We start from the raw sequence: 21,740 nt of genomic DNA on the forward strand, positions 1-21,740 counted from the left end.
CTGAGTAAGGGAAAAATTGTTCCCTTACCTGGGGATCTATTTGAACTTGCACTAGTTACAGACCTGGAACAGGTCCACATGGACCCGTGCTGTGAGATCAGGTCCTGAGAAGGGATTAGGATACAGTAGGCACTGCTGCCGCTGAACATGCTCCTTTCCCAGAACTGATCCACGCATCCCCTGCCCTGCCACCCCTCCTTTCCACCCTCATCTTACCCCCATCGCCACCTCATTTTGCCCTCCCCACTCCCTTTCTGCCCTCCTGCCACCCCTCCCTCCTCCACCACATGAACTGGGGGAATTACCTGAATTGGCATGTGACTCCTGATTTTCTGGCACAGGTGCGAAGGCTCTAGTCTTCACACGAGCCTCCTGGTAGCACATTACTGAGCGTGCTGCTGGGGTACCTTTTACGACTCCTTTACGGCAGTCAGCACCATGGGAAGAGCTACTAGAACATTGACCACGAGCCAAGGCACGTCTGCCTTGTAAAGCCGAGTAAACACTATGTGAGGCTGCTTCGCTTCCCATAGGGCTCCATACACTGGGGGGAGGGACTTCCTCCTCAGGTGTTTTTGGGGCTGCATTAATTGGATCAGGACCATTCTGAAGTCCTTGGAGTCCTCTCAGTCTGCCCTTTCCGACGGACTAAGGTGAGTGCGCCTACCCACGAGTAAATGCAGCCATGTGGTTTTGCTTGCTTTCCATAGGGCTGAATAGGGATCTCCTTCTCGGGTGTTTTTGGGGGGCTGCATTTACTGGATTGGGACCATTCTGGTGTCGTTGGATTCCTCTCAGCCAGCCCTTTCTGACAGACTATGGCAAGTATGCCTACTCATGAGTAAACGCGCAATACGGCTCACTTTCATTTTCCATAGGGCTCCATGCATTTTTTCCTTCCGGTTTTTTGACCGTAAGTTTTGAAGGAAAGGAGCTATCTCAATGGGGTTTTTGCATTGTGTTCCACTGGTCATTCCACATCCAATGGTGTATGGCATGGCATGGTAGCACGTAAAGACACGATTTTAGTGCATCGCCCCCCCAGGGCGCGTCACCCCCCCAGGGCGTGTCACCCGGTGCAGCCCACACACCCCGCACCCTCCTAGTAATGCTACTGAACCAAAGGCAGCTACAAAAGGGAGGATTCAGAATAGCTTGCTATCCTCTATGGTGCCTGTGTTGGTTTCTTCTGCACCAGAGGACACAAATCTCTCATGAAGAAAGTATTGCAAATATATGGAACAAGCCTTTAGCTTGCAGGATTTTCTTCTTTTTTCCTGCTCTGTTATGTTAGAATTGTAATAGAAAATGATTACACAGGAGCTTTTTTGAATGGCCTCAGATATATGTCTGCTGTGAGGCTGATGACATCGTAATAATCATTGCTTGGAGTAACTTGGGAGTGAGTCAGCACCTGTCAAATGGATTAGTGGACTTGAAGCATTTTTATAATGCTTCATAATCCTTTTATGAGGCTCAATCCCCCCCACTGCCATCAGTGGCCAGCCAGTGTATGATCCTGGTGTGTCTGAAAAGAGTTCCATTTGAGCTTCCAAATGTCCTAGTTTTGGAAGGGTGGAGGAGAACGGAGTGTCCTGTAGGTACTTGGGTCAATGGCCTGAGCCTTATGTGGCTAATTTATGATGCAATCTCTTTTCAATCTTAGTCCATGTGCAAAGTCATTGGTAGTGGTTCTGGTAAAAGAGGAACAGTACTCACTCCAGCTCACTGATGTGACAATCTCAAGGCCAATATTAAAGAGCTCGAAAGACCAGTGTAAAAGGACAGCTGCATTAACTTAGCAGAGATATAACTGTAAAGGAGAGTGTCTAGCAGGACAAGATAAGGGAATATTTGTTATTCCCTGTACAACAAAGTAATATGGTTGGAGTACGTGCAATGCATCAGTTAAATTACATCATGACAGTTTTGAGCAGTGATAAAATTAGAGATGAATGGTTATCTTAAAGTACTATACCATTCACCAACGGATAAGATGGAACAATGTAAGGTGTTTGAGTGATTGAATCTAAAATGTTAACACTGGGTTCAGAGGCCAAACGGTGACTGGCTAACTGGATGAATGGAATGACGATTCCTGTTGTGTTAAAGTTCTTACTGACCTCCTCAAATGGGCACCTTCCTTTGGAAATTGTAATGGAAACTTGGAGGAATTTCACAAACTCCCTGTGATTTTGCATGTGCAACTCAAAGCTAAGGGCCAAATGGCATGCAACATCAGGTGTATAACTGTTGAGTATGGAGGGGTTATTTTTTTCCCCTTTTAAAATAGCAGCCATGGAAGGGCTCAGTCAGAGCTTGCACTGTAACATGGAAGCAGAGGGTATGTGTTCCTTAATTCTGTATTAAGTTCCTGCTGAGAAGTCTTCCAAAAGCAATGATTTGTCCCCAAAGGTTCCATTTCCTGAAATGGCCTCTTCAGGAATAAATAGCTGTTGGGGGAAGAATTATTGGTGGGAAAATAGTGCAGAATTAACAGGTTAAACACCTGTGTTGTGGTCCCCATCCATATCCCCCACAACTGCTATTTTAAAATAGCCCTTGCAAACTAGATGAGGACATGTTTGATGTCATGCCTTGGGTGCCCTTCGGGGAGAAAGGCAGAATACAAATCTAACAAACAAACAAACAAACAAACAAACAAACAAACAAACAAACAAACAAACAAACAAACAAACAAACAAACAAACAAACAAATGTCTAATTTGGCCATAAAACAACACTGTAACCTGAAAGTTTGGGACTTATTTATATACTGAAGTAAACCAGTGACAAATCAAGGAGCATTTTTCCAGGCCATGAACATGGATTGCCATATTTCATCCTTTGTTTTTTCCTTCTTAGAGAAATACCCATGGCTTTCAATCATGCCTCCTTGAGCTCAGAGGCTATTAAAAAGTTATGAACAAGCCAAGTCACCAGGTAGGTTTTTCTAAGTACTTAAAAGACTCATTCTCCATCAGTTCTCCCTGTAGGGGATGGATTCTCGGGGACTCGGGCAGCTAATGGACCCTGAGTGCATAACAAACTCTGAAACACAGGCAAGAGCTTTCATCTCAAAGTGAATCCTAAAAATAGCATAAAATTCACAGACTTAAAAAACATGAGAGGAAGATGTTGCTTCAAGCATCTTAGCCAGCATTGGTTGGTTGGCAACCTTCAGTCTCAAAAGACTATGGTATAAGCCTACTGCACCCGGTATTCGAAGGTGGTCTTCCATCCAAGTACTAACCAGGCCTGACCCTGCTTAGCTTCTGAGATCAGACAAGATCAGGCACATGCAAATGCATCTATATCTCAGAAACATACAGCATCAGTAGGTGTGCATGGGACTGTTATGTGTGCACACCAGGATTGTTCACTACAGGCCCAACAGAACTATTGTTTGTAATGTAGAGAATGAAAGGTACCTAGCTTCAGGACTCCGGGGTTGTGGATTATCATCAGGGCCAGTGGCGTCACTGGGGTTTGCATCACTCGGTGCAGGAGGTCAGCACGTCACCCCTATGATGGACCTCCTCCCATGCAGTGGGTTGGACAACACCTCAGGCAGTGGACATGGTAATGTACCATCGACCTGCCCCACTGTGTTTTTTTTTGCTATAACTTTTGATAGAATAGAGATATTTCAGCGCAGTTTGTTTCATTGCATTATGCATGAAATAACGCATCGATTGATATATCACATGATGGTATTTTTCACAAATACCAAGATTTTAAAAATTTTGGCTAGCAGTGGGGTCACCCCCCTCCCATACATGTCCCCCTCCAGCATCTTCTAGTGACACCACTGACTAAGGCAGAGAGAAGCAGTAACTGACACATCTTTTGATGTCATCCCTGTTCCCCTGCCCTAGTTTGAGTTCTGCAACCCTCCACACATTCAGGATCTCAGTTTCCTGATTTCAGAGCACCAGGGCCTCATTTGCATTTATTGACAGGTTGGAGAGACAATGTATGGTCGCGAAACAAGTTCTATTTGTGGTAGCCCCTCCAGGATGGATTTCTCCATAAAAGCCATCCTGTACAATACCTTCCGGTGGTACTGCCAATCTGCTGATGCCAGTGTCCATATGGCCAGCTGGGACCACAGACCAGCAGCTTCCTGGCTTCAGAGAGAACAGGGAACAAGTTTCCTGTCATTGCCTAGCAACAGCTTGATATATGAGTACTATGAAACAGCTGCAGAGTAAAGGAATCACACCCACCTTTTTTGTTTGTTTCCTTTTTGCTTCACCATGGTGCTCTAGAAAACTGCCTTCCTTGCTTGTTGTGCAGCAGGACTGGAGTCCCTTCACAATACCTTGGAGGAGCAGGCAGCCAAACCATGGCAGCCCTGTGACCAGTGAAACCATGTGTCTCCATATTGATTTAGGTCCGAGAAGTTTGAAAGAAACAAGAATGACTTGCCTGTAGGCTTGCATCTGGACTTGCTACTTTTATTAGTCTATCTATCACCTCCACTAATGATGCAACTTCTCTATCTGTCCTGGAATCTTCCAGCTTTCCATTCCCAGCTGACGTGCTTTTAAAACATGTCACTGAGCATACCTCTTTTATCATGGCGGTGCCCGCTAGGCAGGGGTCTGTGATTGACAAGCAGTTGACAGGGCTTGTGGGTCAAAGACACTTTCTCTTCTTTCACATTTTTAAAATGTGGCCTGGTGTGGTGCTGTCCCACCACGTCATTTATTTTAGTCTGAAAACAGATACGTATGACTGCAAGAGATTCATAGCCCTTAAGTTTGAGCCTAAGTGGCAATAACCTTCTAAAAAGCTTTTTAGATTATTAGAAACAGGTGTTACTGGGGTCGCACGTTCTTTAAGCGTTCTCACCAACACAAATGCTCTACCATTTTTCCTCCTAGCAAGGTAGCCATGTTAATCCGTTGCAGCAAAAACAATTGTCATATAGACTAAGAACATAAGAACAGCCCCACTGGATCAGGCCATAGGCCCATCTAGTCCAGCTTCCTGTATCTCACAGCGGCCCATCAAATGCCCCAGTGAACACACCAGATAACAGGAGACCTCATCCTGGTGCCCTCCCTTGCATCTGGCCTTCTGACATAGCCCATTTCTAAAATCAGGACTGTACCACTTGCCTTTCGTAGCCATTTGGCCCCAGTATTTACCTTATTTCCCCTCTGTGTGTGTGTGAGCGCACTTGCCAACAATTCACACAATTGATGCAGAGGCCACCAGTCCACAAAAACACATGCCATGCTTTGTCTATTGATCATGGAAATGCCACAAGACTCTTGGTGGTTCTCACAATTTTATTTTCTTATTGTTAAGCTCATTGTGAAGCAGAAACAGTGTTACTTAACAGAGCCATTAGTTGTTTGTTTGATTTTCTCTGTAAACTGCTTTGTGAACTTTCCGTTGAAAAGCGATATATAAATACTGTTAATAATAATAATACTTTTGCCAAATGCATACAAAGATGTGCTTCAAAAGGAATCAAGCCTGGGAACTTCAGACTATTATTTAAGCCAGAGTTTTCCTTTGGGGGTAAAGTAGGAGCCCTGGGATGGATGCATCCCAACAATAAGGTATGTTACACAGAACAGGTTGACAGTTATGGAAATCTGTGTCATCACTCTGGTGAGTAATATTTCTTTTTCAGCCAAAGAACTAATAACATTTTGCAGTTCCTAAGTCTCATTGTACACAGTGTCTGTGCAGAAATACAGTGTTAAATTTTGTAAAAAGAAAAAAAATCAATATGGGCTATAAATCGGATAACAGCTTGCCCCCCCCCCCCAGCGGCAAGCCTGGTTTCACTAGGTTACAAAAAGAACTTGTTAGGATGTATAGTTAATTTGAAAGAAGCCTGTGAATGCTTTAATGCCTGGCAGTAACAACTTAATATCCTTTCCCTCTGTGAATTAGCAACTTATCCACCACCGAGTTGAGTTGTCATCTTGTTGTGATTCAAAGTCCTAATAATGTGCTAGAACATTCTAGAGCTGATAGTGTATCATACCACTTCACATACTGTGGCCTGGTTCAGATAAAATTCATGGATTTCAGAGACTATGAGCAGTCTGGGACATTGCCCCTTCCCACCCTAGTCACCAGGTTGGCAGGTCCACTGTGATCTATCGGTGCATGGAGGAAGGCTCTGGCCTTTCTGCTGGCACTCTGACAGTGCACGGTTCCCTACCTGCCAGAAGGGTTTTTATGACAGCCAAAAGGCTGTTAATGCTGGTGGAATGTTCATCCCACTGACATTACAGCCTAATAGGACTGGGCTTGAAGTCTCCTGTCTGGGTATTTATCAGAACCATTTCAGTGAGTTGCATTAGGCCACAGTCTGGGCTCCCTACACACATCTGTGAGCCTAGTTATTAAGTGCGCTTAATATCCATGTTGAAGCATACAATTTGCTTGGAGCCCATATGCTTAAAATCCAGTTAAGTGTAGGTGTCCGATGGTCCAGAGGCAAGACACGCATAACAAGTTAGCAGGTTGCAATGCCACCAGTATAGCCAATCTACACCATGACATTTGTTCAAACCTGCTACGCATTGTGTATCTAACTAGGCTCACAGATGTGTGTAGGGAGCCCAGACTGTGGCCTAATGCAACTCACTGAAATGGTTCTGATAAATACCCGGAGAGGAGACTTCAAGCCCAGTCCTATTAGGCTGTAATGTCAGTGGGATGAGCATTCCACCAGCATTAACAGCCTTTTGGCTGTCATAAAAACCCTTCCAGCAGGTAGGGAGCTGTGCACTCTCAGAGTGCCAGCAGAAAGGCCAGAGCCTTCCTCCATTCACCGATAGATCACAGTGGACCTGCCAACCCAGGTGGAACAACAGGGAAAGCAGGGGAGGGTGGGACAATTGGAGGCCTGGGAAGGGCAGAATGGGGGCAGGTGGAACAGGGAAGCAGTTTTTTTTCTTCTTTCTTTCTTTTTTACAGTTTGGAGAATGAAAAGGTGAAAGGGACAGCCACAGGCACTTCCATAGATAAGAACATAAGAACAGCCCCACTGGATCAGGCCATAGGCCCATCTAGTCCAGCTTCCTGTATCTCACAGCAGCCCACCAAATGCCCCAGGGAGCACACCAGATAACAAGAGACCTGCAAGGCCTCCTGGGAATTGTAGTTTAAGAACATAAGAACAGCCCCACTGGATCAGGCCATAGGCCCACCTAGTCCAGCTTCCTGTATCTCACAGCGGCCCACCAAATGCCCCAGTGAGCACACCAGATAACAAGAGACCTGCAAGGCCTCCTGGGAATTGTAGTTTAAGAACATAAGAACAGCCCCACTGGATCAGGCCATAGGCCCATCTAGTCCAGCTTCCTGTATCTCACAGCGGCCCACCAAATGCCCCAAGGAGCACACCAGATAACAAGAGACCTGCCAGGCCTCCTGGGAATTGTAGTTTAAGAACATAAGAACAGCCCCACTGGATCAGGCCATAGGCCCATCTAGTCCAGCTTCCTGTATCTCACAGCGGCCCACCAAATGCCCCAGGGAACACACCAGATAACAAGAGACCTCATTCTGGTGCCCTCCCTTGCATCTGGCATAGCATCTTTTCTCATTACAGATTCTGGGACTCAAGGCCCAGGTATCTGCTGAGAAAGACAGTTCACATGACTGTCGAAACACCTGATAATGTCTTCCTCTCCATGCTCTTGGTAAAGGTTTTTTGTTTTGTTTTTTGCCCTGGGGATGGGAGAGGAGGGAGGTGGCCTTTTTGGAATCTAATCCATTGTATTTGATTGTATGCCACTCAAGAAACACAAACTTGCTATTATTTAACAGCTAATAAATATTACTATTAAAATGAATGAATTAACCTAATAAACCCATCAGGAGAGAAGGATGCGACATGCAGGCAGAAATAAAACACAGAAACCCATGAAATATCAGTTAGTGATTCTTTCCTGAATAGGACCCTGATAATTCTCATAGGGTTGCATGAAAGCTAAAAGTCCTTGCAGAATAAGGGCCTTGCTCACAACAACATAGCAGTTTAAGAATGCCATTCCCAATGGCAGCAATAGTTTACAGCACCTACGAAGGACAATAATTCCCTTATTTACTCATTCCTTCCATTTAATCATTTGGTTTTGTCTGTAAACTGCCTTGTGAATGTTTTGATTGACAAGCAGTGTATAAATGATCTTAATATTATATCAATAATATCATGAAGGAAAATTATTCCTTTTTTTTCTTTTTTGAGGAGACATTAACATTCATCTTGGAAAATCAGCTGGAAGGATAGCTTGATTAATGCTCCCATTTGACTGTCCTGTACATTTTTCTGCGGGACTGGAAATATCTGAATGACGACAGCAAGCTGTATTAGGAGTCGAGTTTATGAGTTTGTATTTCATTCTCTGTGTTACAATCCCTCTAATCTGGGATTATATCCGGTTGTTTTCTTCATGCATTATGTAAAGTCTGATAACAGCAATATCAGCTAGGAGGAGGAAGAGAGAAAGATGGCTGAGGGTGCCATCAGCCAAGATGGCCGGCAGAGACACCCATAGCCCAGTAAAGTCCCTACAGGTACATAGGCTGTCAGGACATTATATTGCTGATCAATGGAGAATCCTGGGCAGGCAACCAGTTGCAAATGAAATGGTAATTGCTTTCCCCTCACTGAATGAAATCTTCTCTGAGGCGATTACACAGATTAAAGCTTCCCACTGAAATGTTCCAGAATAAATATAGTCTGTGCTTCTCACGGGGAAAGCTGCCACAGTGCACTGAAACGTCTAGCAGTAAGATTAGAGCTTTATTGTGAGATAAAAGAGATGCATGAAAATCAATTCTAATTGCAGTGCACTTATGATGCAATGATGCAAACGTCATCCTTGGTGCCAACCTCCCTGGTCTTGGGTGGCTTGGCCTTATGAGGTGTTTTGTCTGGTTTTAAATGAATGTAGTGGTGATCTAAATAGTCATGGGAGTTTGGGCTGAAGTTTGTTGAAAGTGAGGGAAGCACCTCTGGATAACTGGGGACTGCTGACACGGTTCACCTCAATGAGCATGTATGTCATTTCAATGATGATCTCTGGCACACAAGAGGAGAGTGCTTGCACAATAAGAACATGTTGATCCGTGACTGAAGGCAACTAATTCAGCCTAGAATTCCCAGCTCCATGTTTATCACTTGTTGACTTGAGGACCATATTTCTGAATGTGGTGCTTTCAAGAGGGAGGGGCAAAATTTCCAGCAAGGTTGAAAGGCTCCATCTTGAAGATGTTCAAGATGAAATTGCAAAGAAGGCAAAAACAAAACAGAGCAAGGATCGGGGCACACTTGCGGTTACAATGCTGGCCAGACAATCACCACTTTTTCTTTTAAACAAAGGGATCTGAGCCTCTGGAATGCATGTTTAGGGTTGTCAACTTCTCAGTCCTGAGAAGGTGAATCCTACACTAAGCACCATTGAAATCAGTGAGGCAAGAGGACTGTGACTAACTTTTAATTTCAGTGGGAGTTAGGAAAGCCTAATTTCTTAGGGAGTAGCCCCCAATATATAGGCCCATTTTGTTGGAATGGGAGCATCAGATCTGGTGGATATCATTGCCACCGAGATCCACCTCCACCTCACCTCTGATATGCCCCTAGCTCAGCCAATTCTTGCCCCAATCCACCCCCCCTCCCCGCCACCAACATACCCAGATCAGTTTGTGGAATGGTGATGGCTCCCAGCTTTAGCACCAGTGGCTGTGCTCTGCAGACCATAGGTGAAGTGGATGTAACAGCAGACTGTAGGATACACTGGTGGACCTCATGGTCCACCTACACGTCCCATGGAAAGGATTTGGTCTTACTTTTTTTTAGTTAATTAAAATACTATTCCTCACCCTTCTGCAGGTCTTCCTAAGAGAGGAGGCAGACAAAATGGCTAGTGTTAATAGAAAATTTCTTCTCCTACTCCGCCTCCTAAGCCGCCTTGAATCCCTTCGGGGAGAAAGGCAGGGTGAAAATAAAGTTATTATTATTATTTTATTACTCTGCCTCACTGGGAAGAGTGTTCCTTTGGCACTTACACTTGCTAACATTTTCCCACATTGGCTATATAAAGGGGGTGCAGTGTGAATAAATATTAGTCAGTTTGGAGAAGTTCCTTGAATCCCTGTGTAGTGCACTGCATTTTCTACACTGTTGCAACATACTATGTTGATGTTGTAATCAGGACATGGCTTGATATTTCAAATGAATATGGTTGAAGGGGAGGGCAGCATAGCTCCGTGGGAAAATGCATTCTAGGTGCAGCCCCTGCTGTCTGTGGCTAATGAATCTCAGGTAGTGGGTGCTATGCAAGATTCTTCCTCTTCCAAGAGAGCACTCCCCATCAGAGTAGATCAAACTGGGCTGGAAGGACCAATGACACAAGGCAGGCTTCATAAGCTCAATGAACCCAAGAATGTGCCTTAGGGCAAGACCTCATCTGAACACTTTCAGATTCTTTCTAGCTGTGTGATTCTGTGTAGTGGCTCTGAGAGTGACTCAGGAAGTATGTCATCTAAGCTTTAACATACAAGTTACCTTATCCGTTTTTACTGACAAGCTTCAGTTTTCAGCACCTACGAAAAGAAACGATGGAACCTCTTTTTCTATGATGCAATGTAAACTGGAAGCATGCTGAGAACAATAGTCTTACTGACCCACATTCTCCATTCTGGGGGGGGTAGTATGCAACCTACATGCTCCATTCTGGGGGAGGGGGGCAGTATGCAGAGGAAGAAGAACCCAAAGAATGCAGTCCTAGAGACATTTGTATGAGAGTTACAGCACAATTCTGTGCTTATCTTCTTAGCAGTAAGTCCCATTGTGGTCAGTGAGATTTACTCCTGGGAAATTGTGTATAGGATTGCAGCCTTAGTTCAACGGTACTTAATGGGACTTGCTTCTGAATAGACATGCATAGAATAGTGATGAAAATGTATGTGCAGAAAATAGCAACCAAATGATTTGTGGGCTGGGGCACCTCCCTTATGAGGAAAGGCTACAGCATTTGGGGCTTGGGTCTAGAAAAAAAGGTGCCTGAGGGGAGACATGATTGAGCCATACAAAATTATGCAGGGAATGGATACAATGGATAGAGAGATGTTCTTTTCCCTCCCACACAGCACCAGAACCAGAGGACATCCACTAAAGTTGAGTGTTGGGAGAGTTAGAACAGACACACACACAAAAAAAATTTCTTTACTCAGCTTGTAATTAATCTGTGGAACTCCTTGCCGCAGGATGTGGTGCTGGCATCTAGCCTAGACGCCTTTAAAAGGGGATTGGACAAGTTTCTGGAGGAAAAATCCATTATGGGGTACAAGCCATGATGTGTATGCGCAACCTCCTGATTTTAGAAATGGGTTATGTCAGAATGCCAGATGCAAGGGAGGGCACCAGGATGAGGTCTCTTGTTATCTGGTGTGCTCCCTGGGGCATTTGGTGGGCCGCTGTGAGATACAGGAAGCTGGACTAGATGGGCCTATGGCCTGATCCAGTGGGGCTGTTCTTATGTTCTTAAGTCCATCACAGGTTACAAGCCATGCTGGGGATGTGCAACCTACTGGCTTTAGAAGTAGGCTACGCTAGAATGCCAGATGCAAGCGAGAAGCACCAGGATTCAGATCTCTTGTTGTCTTGCATGCTCCCTAAGGCATCTGGTTGGCCACTGTGAGATACAGGAAGCTGGACCAGATGGGCCTTTGGCCTGATCTAGCGCAGTTCCTCTTATGTTCTTATGGGCTTTGTCTGCAGCCTGCTACACAACATGGATTCTGAAAATGGGCCCCCATTCACTTTAGCTGGCAAATCCTGTTGACACAGAGTTCCACAATGACATCATCGTGCTTCCTACTCTCAGGTGCCCAAAGAAAATAATGCAGTTGCTTTTTGCCACACTCTTTAATTGTGAGGGAGCATTGTTAGTGCTTTAATTAGGTTAGGTTAGATGATATTTAATTCTAAGCACTGTGTGCAGTAATCACATCATGCAAATTTTAAATCCCCAAAGCAAAAAAAGTCATTGAGGGCTTTTTTCCTGCCTAATTAATCCTTCACAAAGAAAAGAAGATAAATATGGTGGAGAAAGGAAACTCAATTAAGCAGGTAGTTAAAGATACCTCTGCAGGGTACCACCTCTTGGAAGTACCACAAAGTTAATTGTGAGGTAGAAGCAGAGAGATGGGATGAATAACTGGATCCTTCCATTGGAGATAGTCGATCTTTCAACACTGGGAATACAGCATTTTAATACTTGTGCAGAAGAAGGAATTCCAGCAGGAACAACTTTGCTTATCATAGGGCTGTAGTGACATGAAAAGCTGAGGAGCCAAAATTCCTCCAGCTACACAACCATTGCAAGGCCCAAGAAAACTAAATGCTTCCTACACAACCTGCCCAACTCTGAGATTGACATCAGAGGCCCTGGTCTATGTCCCTCCTCTCCCCCCTGTGTGACAAGTAGGCCCAAGGGGTAGATTCTTTTCTGTCATCGAAGTGAGAGTCTAGAGGCTGCTCCCTAGGGAGAGTCACCTGGCTCTATCTTTTCTTGCCTTTGGGTGGGCAATGAAGATTGTTTCAGCTCCCCTTTGATTTCTCTTATTGAACTACCTTTAAGTGCTTGCTGCATTGTCTGGTTTGCTATTTATTATATTTGATTGTACTTATTGTTGATTTTTTTTACCTACTTTTTTTTTGTTACAGGCCTACAGAAAAACACTGTTTAGTTGCCAAGGATGTGCGAACGAATTTGGGATATTTTAAGGGGTGCTAAATCAAAAAATGGCATCGGTTTTGCCCAGTTGGCTCTGGTTTTGGGGGGTTGTTCTGACAAATATCCCAACTCCCTTCTAATGCCCACTTTTTGGCTAATTAACACCCTCCTTTTCCAGGAACAACAGCTGCAGTGTGCAGTGGAATGAACACAGAACTCCTTATCTATAGCAAATAACAAGAATTTATTGCTACAAACACAGCCACTCCCTGCAAGTCCCCTTGTCCAGAGGCTTTCCCTCCCCAAAACTCCACTTAACTCCGGGGGTAACGTCTGAAGCCTCCAAGTCCAATCCGTCTCCAAAACACAGTCCAGTCTTCTGCAGTAGAGTTCCTCCTCTCCAGCAGTGTGTCTCCTCCAGCAGGGTCCTGGCAGTCCTCTCTTCCTGTAGGTCTGGGTCAGGTAGCCCTCTTGGTCAGCGTCCGGCTTCCGGCTGGGTCAGCGTCCTGCTTGGCCAGCCCTTGGCTCCTTCTGAAGCTGCCTTTTATCCTGCAGCCCCTTGTTAAGTCCAAATTCAGCTCAGCTGTGAGCTACCTTGTTAAGTCCAAGTTAGGCTCAGCTGAGCTATCTCTTCAGTCCATGAGTCCATGCAAAGTCCCATCAAGGTCCAATGAAGCTCAGGTGTCCATCCAGGTCTCCATTGGCCTTGATTGATTACAGCTGTGGAGCCAGCCCTGCCCTTCCCAGAGCTGTCAAACAGCTGTCAAAACAGGGAATCGCTGTCAACTCCACATCATCCACCTGATGATCTTCTGATCTTCCATTACAATCCACCCCTTGGTGTTCCAGTGATTCCTCTTGTTTTGGTCCATCGCCATTCTTCTCTTTCTCCTTTCCTTTCAGTCCTGCAAGAAAAAACTCACAAGTGGAGCATCACCAGTGTAATTTTCAGCACGCTGTCTGGAATGTGCCTCACAGATCCAGACCATACCACCCCTAGGAACTGGACTTTGTTGAGCCAGTCCCTGAATCTTTGCAGGAGTAATTTCCCACCCTTGGGCCTTCATGTGCCTCACTAGGGTGACTAGCCCCTGCTGCACATCTTCCTCGGTGGGGCCCAAGATCAATCCCCAAGTTAATGCGATCCTCCTCCAGAGGGGTTAATGGGGTCTCATCTTCCATATCTGACCCTACACCAGTATTGGTGGGCATGGTTTGCCTCACCTGGGCCTTCCTCTTCCCTTTCCCCTCTTCCCAGAGTTTATACAACTCTGGAGTAGGGAGCCCATCTATCTTTTCCCTGGGCACCCCTCTATCTATCAGGTCTGCCCAGATCTTCCACCTGGGAACCTTCTGTCCAGGTGCATGCAGAGGTTTCCTATCCAGGGTCTTTCCTGCAGGCACCCTCTCCCCTGTCCTGGGGGTACCCATCCCTTCCTTACCATTCCGGGCTTTAGGCTTCAGGGTACCTTCACTGGGCATATCCTCCAGTTGCCCTAGTCCTCTTCCCCTTTTTGTTACAAGGGGGTGTGCCTGAACTACAGGCTGTGCCCCTTTATCTTTCTCTTGTCTGGCTGGAGCTTTCATACTAGCACCCAGACCGGTGCTACTATCAGCCTGTAAGGGCCCTAGATACCAGCTAGAATGCTTGCGCTTCTCCCTTGCTTCTGCCTTAAATTTTCCTTTGAGGTCTGCCAACCGGGCTGAGAGAGTCTCATTAAGGCAGTCCGATACCCTTATCCGCTGTTGGGCATTTGCCAAGGCTTCAGCATAAGCTGAATTCTGTTCCTTTAAACAACAGATTAACCCATTCAGCCTATGCACTTCCCATTTTAGGTACTGCATCTCCGCAGCACAATCTCCACCTGGCACCCAGAGTTTCCTCAAATAGGAGAAAACAAACTTACCAAACTTCCAGATATGGACAAGTGCCATTATCAATGTCCATATCATTCCCAGCACACTCCATGCATTCCAAAACACAGCAGAAGTGTACGTGTCCTTTACTAGGGGCTCCATATCCCAGACCCAAAAGGAGTTCATTTCTTTGCACACAGCTGTGTCCCTTAGTATTAGTTGCCTCAGGCTTCGAACCCCACTCCTGGTACCAATTTGTTCTGACAAATATCCCAACTCCCTTCTAATGCCCACTTTTTGGCTAATTAACACCCTCCTTTTCCAGGAACAACAGCTGCAGTGTGCAGTGGAATGAACACAGAACTCCTTATCTATAGCAAATAACAAGAATTTATTGCTACAAACACAGCCACTCCCTGCAAGTCCCCTTGTCCAGAGGCTTTCCCTCCCCAAAACTCCACTTAACTCCAGGGGTAACGTCTGAAGCCTCCAAGTCCAATCCGTCTCCAAAACACAGTCCAGTCTTCTGCAGTAGAGTTCCTCCTCTCCAGCAGTGTGTCTCCTCCAGCAGGGTCCTGGCAGTCCTCTCTTCCTGTAGGTCTGGGTCAGGTAGCCCTCTTGGTCAGCGTCCGGCTTCCGGCTGGGTCAGCGTCCTGCTTGGCCAGCCCTTGGCTCCTTCTGAAGCTGCCTTTTATCCTGCAGCCCCTTGTTAAGTCCAAATTCAGCTCAGCTGTGAGCTACCTTGTTAAGTCCAAGTTAGGCTCAGCTGAGCTATCTCTTCAGTCCATGAGTCCATGCAAAGTCCCATCAAGGTCCAATGAAGCTCAGGTGTCCATCCAGGTCTCCATTGGCCTTGATTGATTACAGCTGTGGAGCCAGCCCTGCCCTTCCCAGAGCTGTCAAACAGCTGTCAAAACAGGGAATCGCTGTCAACTCCACATCATCCACCTGATGATCTTCTGATCTTCCATTACAGGGGTGCAGCATAGCCACTTTATATGCTGATTCCAGCAGCTTCCTTGTGAAGAAGTGTCGCCAGGACTCTGGCAACTCAGGCTTCCTCAGAAGCAAGGGGCTACTCGGCAGCAAGGGGCTCCTTGGGAGTAAGGGGCTCCTCAAGAGTAGGGGAGCAACATGAGTATGGCCTGAATCCAGCCCCCAGGGGGGAGGTCTCCCTGGGAGTAGGGCCAGAGTTCTCCAAGATTTCAGGCTGGTCACATGACTGGAAAGGGTGGGGCTAGCTGCTAAGGCCCTTTCTTGGGCCTGGGCTCCTGGAGGATGACTAGGGGAAGCTAGTCCTGCCTTTACTCTGCCTGTTGGTTACCCTGGAGGGGCGGAAGCTGTCCCTCCATGTGGATCTATGCCTCAGGAGGGGCAAGGAGGAGAGAGTGGTGAAGACACCCAGGGAAGGCAACAGCAACACTCCTGGGTGTGGGGTAACCCCAGCCGACCACCTTGCCCTACAATTAAGGGGATGTGAGGGAATACCTGTGGCCTGGAACCAAGCCTGCCAGTGAGGCACCAACCCCACCTCCCAGGAGGCCTCCAGTCAGCCACAAGCTTTCTCACAGGATGCCAGCAACCCCGCCTGGGCAGAGGGACCGACCTCCGTCGAAACTCATATTAACTTTGGACCTTGTGGACTTTGAGCTGGACCCCTTGTGACGCAACAAGGGGTCCAATCAATGTAAAATCCATTACCCGAATAATCGCCTCCCGCAAGCAGGCAAGCGGTCTCTGTGTTGCGTTCAGCGAAGGGGTAAGTCATCCGCACCACTTCCACCTTCCCCGTTAGAGCTAGAACACCCAGGGGGAAGGCGGAGTCCTGCCGTGGGCACCACAGGAGGCAATGGTGTCAGCTTCCTCATGAGGAAACTGCTTGTCTGAGCATATAAGGATGCTATGCCATCCCCCTCCCCAAGCTGGAGCCGATCAGGCAAAACTGATGCCATCTTTGGATTCAGCATCTCAAATATACCCAAGAATGTCTAAATTTTAAGACAACAACATGTGCATAGGCCTGTATTTTGAGAGAGAGAGAGAGAGAGGATTAGAAGCAGGAGGTACACTGAAAGGTGACATAACACACTAGCAGGGCTGGGTAATCTGTGAGGCTAAGTGGTTACCTCAGGCAGCAGATGGATGGGACCTACTTGCTTTCACTTCTCCTCTTCCTCCTCCCAGTCCTTGGACTGGAAAAGGAAGAAGTGGTAAAGTGGAAGAGGAAAAATTTGGAGGAAAGTATTTGGCTGGAGCACTTCTAACCCACTTCCTCTCCATTCTCATCTTCCTTTACCAGTCCAGGTAAATTGGTACCTGCTGGAGGAGGAGCTTTGCTTACATCCTGTGAGCAGGGCCACTGCAAACAGGTTTCAGGGTGTCATTTCAATTAACCCCTGATCTAAGAGTGACTCCAGGGCCTGATCTGAAGGTACATCAGACATACGATCCAGCAGATCTGAGTCTGTCAGTGGCTAGATGAGAACTACCTTGAGTTTTAGAGATGCACGATGGGATACAAGTGAAAGTAATGCCATGAAAAATAATGCTTTTCCTCTTGTGCCTTATTCACACAAACAACTAAAAGTGTTTGGTAAGGAATGTTGTAATAAGCAAACTTTCTCATTTGTTCTACTGTTTTGTGTTTTGTACGCTACTGAACACAAGTCGCCTTGAATGTATTACATGAAGAAAGGCAGGCTATAAATCAGGGGTGCCCAAAGCCCGGCCCTGGGGCCACTTGCGGCCCTCGAGGCCACTCAGTGAGGCCCTCAGGGAGCCCCCAGTCTCCAATGACCCTCTGGCCCTCCAGAGATTTGTTGGAGCCCACATTGGCCCGATGCAACTGCTCTCAGCTTGAGGGTGACTGTACGACCTCTTGCATGAGCTACGGGCCAAGGGCTCCCTCCACTGCTTGCTGTTTTATATCTGTGAGGCAGTAGTGACAGCAAAGGAAAGGCCAGCCTTGCTTTGTGCAAGGCCTTTTATAGGCCTTGAGCTATTTCAAGACTTTCATTCATTCATATAAGTTCATCTTTAATATATTCATTTATGTAAATTTATTCAAATTTTAAATTCTTTTTTCCCCCCCGGCCCCCAACACAGTGTCTGAGAGACGATGTGGCCCTCCTGCCAAAAACTTTGGACACCCCTGCTATAAACCAACAGCCCAATCCTATCCTGTGCTGGTGTAGCTAGGCCACATGGCCTGCACAGTTTCAGGCGCAAGTTAGCAGGTGGCTGGAGCTCTTCTTGGGGTAAGGGAATTTTTTCCCATTACTCCGAGTAACGCCCAAGCCTGCCCTATGGGGCTGCTTGGATCTCCACCAGCTACTTAACTAGTGGAAGTCTGAGCAGCCCCATGTAAGGGTGCCTGGCCCAAGAAGAGGTTTAGTATACAGCTGAGGAGGCCTCTGCCAATCCTGCCACCTCCTAGGTCTCATCTACCACATTTTGCCATCCCCACATCCAGAAGTGTCCCTCCCTGCCACCCTTCCCACGCCCTGTGCCACTTGGCACCTTACCTGTCTGCACTGATAGCCAGGAGCTTGGAATGCAGCATCAATGGAGCTATTGAGTATCAACATGTGGGTCCTTATCAGCATTTCCTTTCCTTTACAAATTGCCTTACATGCACTTCTTGCCCATCCTTTTAATGATTCCTTCCATTTAAATTATTCACTCAGATATGACAATGATCTTCATCACAGCTGCATGTCACATGGGACCAAATAATTATGAGATGGCAACAAAAAACTAATCTATCTTTATTGGCTGATCATTAATTAGCTTCATTTAGGGAAGCATTCTGCCATTCCTAACTGATAGTGCTGAATCTGTTGTATGATTTAGGACCCTGCTGTCAGATGCGTTAAGCAATGGCAATATTAGTCAAACTGGGCACCAAAATACATCTAGTATTTCACTTTTAATTGTGAAATACGGAAAGCATCTAGCATCACCAGGAATACAGATTCGACATCAGTGCTGTTAGCCAAGCAGTTTTCAGCATCTAACTATATGTTTTTATCATAATTCTTCTGAGCATGAACACCAAAACAGGGTTACCAAACAATATTGTGGTATATAATTTATTAGTTATTGCACCAAATACAGTATTTCGACATGCCACTTTTCATCAAAGAGCAACTCATAAAGCAGTTTCCAGAACACAAATAAATAAACGGGTCTCTGTCCTAAAAGGGCTTACACTCTAAAAAGGTCACAGAAGAAATACCAGCGAAAAGCCAGTGGAAGCAGGGCCACATCCAGGTCTCCTGGTCTCCTCCAGGTCTCCCTCTTTGTCTCATAGAACAGAGACAGGGAAGGGGAGGTTGCAGCTACCTACATCTCAGCCTCCCAGGGTTCTGGAGGTTTTCTTCCAGCCCTCAGCAAGCTCTTTCTCATTCCTGGCCCTCTCTTTATATTACCCTGGCTAGGGCCTCTTCCCTTCTTGGCCTGGTCATCCTCTAGGTCCTAAGCTGACTGTGGCCGATGGAGAGGCTCCTGCAACTGCTTGCCACCCTTGTTGCTTCTGGTCCGCTCCAGCCTCTCTCAGCCTGTAGCTGACCAAGTGCCCACTGGGCTGAATGCTCCCTGAATCAGTTGGTGATTTACTGATTTTATTGTTTCCCTTTGTAAAGTATGCACATTATGTCTATTTTTGTTTGGAGTCCATGTTCTCTCATGCTGAATGCTCATGAATGACGTGTCTGCTGAAATGGGTAACTGGGATGGCTTCCTGTTGAGTTGGTGAATCTCATTATAGTTGAACTATATATTTGAACCTCTGAGCGGCCCGCTTGGAGGCAGGCTGTGCAGCATGGCCTTTCCCAGTTTGAAGAGACACTTGGCCAACAGTCTGAGGCTAAGAGGCAAAGAAGGAAGGCCCATAGCCAGGAAGACAGGCCAGGGACAGACTGCACTTGCTCCCAGTGTGGAAGGGATTGTCACTCCCGGATTGGCCTTTTCAGCCACACTAGACGCTGTGCCAGAACCACCATTCAGAGCGCGATACCGTAGCCTTCCGAGACTGAAGGTTGCCAACAACAATGAACTATATACTGCAAAGTCTACTGAAGTCAGTGCTACAGCCAAACTTTAGTCTCAATGTAGATTTTAGGTTGGGTATAAAGTCAGAAGTTTTGCATTAATCTTATTTTTCAGTTCTTATAATGTAACAGTTCATATTTCAGGATTGCAGTCTTTTGTGGATTAAAGCTGTGATTCCCAAACTTTTTGACTGGTGGTTCCCTTGACCTACTGGGCCACTGGCCATGATTCCCCATTAGGGCTTACAACCCTCTACATTTTATAATGCGGCTGAATTTTTGCGGGGGTTCTGCAACTCTCCTGGCTGATTTCCACGGCTCCCTGGGGAGCCATGGCTCACAAGTTGGGAACCACTGGGCCAAGGGATTGTCCAAGTTACTCCTTTTGCATAACTTGCTTTGTAGTTGGACATTTCATTTACTACTATTTAAGGTTTTTATAAGTTGCTGTGGAAATCCCTTGTTGTTCTATTCTGCCGGGAATAGTAGACTTTGATTTGCTTTTAAAACTAGCAAGAATTATGCATGTGTTTTAAAGATGCATAAGAAACATCACTGAAACTGGAAAAAGAGTTCTCTTTCATTCCTTTTGAAAAACAACATAGAGAGAACTCTGCAACTAGGATAACACAGTCTTTGTTTGTAATGGATTTACACAAATGGAAATCGTATGTCTGATATTTGAAAGGTCTATAGAATAGCAGGCAAAAACCATAGAGAAATCCAGTGACTGGAGTAACCACTTAGGTTGTGGTTATTAAGCACTGGACAAGCATTAGAAATTTGTTTTATGTCCTCATGAGGTCCATTTGGTTTGTTAGCTCCAGAGACTGATGTGCTTGCGTTTTACAAGGGGAAAAAACATTTTAGGGAGAGATGTCATGCTGCTGGGAAACTCAACCCCGTGCGATTTAAGTTCGGATGATGCAAAGTCTCTAGGAAGCACAAACAAAGCCAGTGGTGTGATTTAGTCCTTACAGATTTTTATCAGGTTCCACTGCCTACCATGCCAACAATAGGTTTCTATTTTTGGAGTTGTGATCCTGTTACTTTTCTAAAGACTTGTAAGTTCTCTCTTAATTTGTGCTTCCAAGATCGAGGTCAAATATGTTGCTGCTAAACTTATTAAAGGTTTTTACTCATTTCCCCTCTACACATTCACTCACTGGTCACAACCCCTAACATCAGTGCACCCACTGTTCACCTTCTGATGTCTCCATATTTAAAATAAATGGGAAAGAGCTCCACATGTGTACAACTGTACTTGTGTAGAGCCCACCATACAATCTAGTGGGACCATCATTGTAAAGGTGCTCATAGAGCTCCTTTACAACAAGAGACGCAATGGCCCCACTGTCCCCTCCATCCATTCTCCTGGTGGTTGCCATATGGAGCCACAATTGTTTTCCCTACTATCCTTCAAATGTTCCAGTGATTTGGCACTGAGGATGGGGGAGCATGATGGCCACCAGTGGTAACTACCATGTGTTCAGGGCATTCATCATGCTGAAGTCCAGATGGACGGCATGGCTCATTCTACCATTTGGTTCATCAGGTCCCAAGTTATTCAGTCTCTTACCCTGCAGATACCTGATCTCATCTGATCTCAGAAGCTAAGCAGGGTCAGGCCTGGTTAGTATTTGGATGGGAGACCGCCTGGGAATACCTGGTGCTGTAGGCTTATACCATAGTCTTTCAAGACTGAAGGTTGCCAACAAACCAAACCAAGTTATTCAGTTCACCAAGTTAATCAAAACTGAATCCATATCAAATGCAGAACCCTAATAATTGTGCATGTAATAGTCTATGTAATCTGAACTAAACCCTAAAAAAAATGCTGTACTGGACTTAAATGCCAGCATCATACTAATTGTTTTGATGGTTGATGCTATATTCTCCAGTACTTGTAATACAAGTATTGAACAGTTTACAATCCTTCAGATATCTAGAAGGCAACTGAAGTTTTAGAGCCACCAGCAGAGTGGTATCATTTTCATTAACACAAGCAAGTCATTTTCATTAACACAAATGGACCTTGCACTTTACCATCATCAGGCGACCCCATTTGGTATTCTGTCCCATTTGTCTGTGTGATCTTGCAGAACTTACT

General features: G+C 45.8%; 1 protein-coding gene and 1 pseudogene across 16 annotated transcripts in view; both read left to right on the forward strand.

Annotated features, from left to right (window-relative positions):
* Nucleotides 1-21,740, forward strand: part of CADPS (calcium dependent secretion activator) — a 465,254-nt gene that overhangs the window by 32,977 nt on the left and 410,537 nt on the right. The window lies entirely within an intron of this gene.
* On the forward strand, nucleotides 21,194-21,311 carry LOC136643054 (5S ribosomal RNA; annotated as a pseudogene).

This window comes from Tiliqua scincoides, chromosome 2 (assembly GCF_035046505.1).
Source record: "Tiliqua scincoides isolate rTilSci1 chromosome 2, rTilSci1.hap2, whole genome shotgun sequence".
In the NCBI taxonomy this organism is placed as follows: Eukaryota; Metazoa; Chordata; class Lepidosauria; order Squamata; family Scincidae; genus Tiliqua; species Tiliqua scincoides.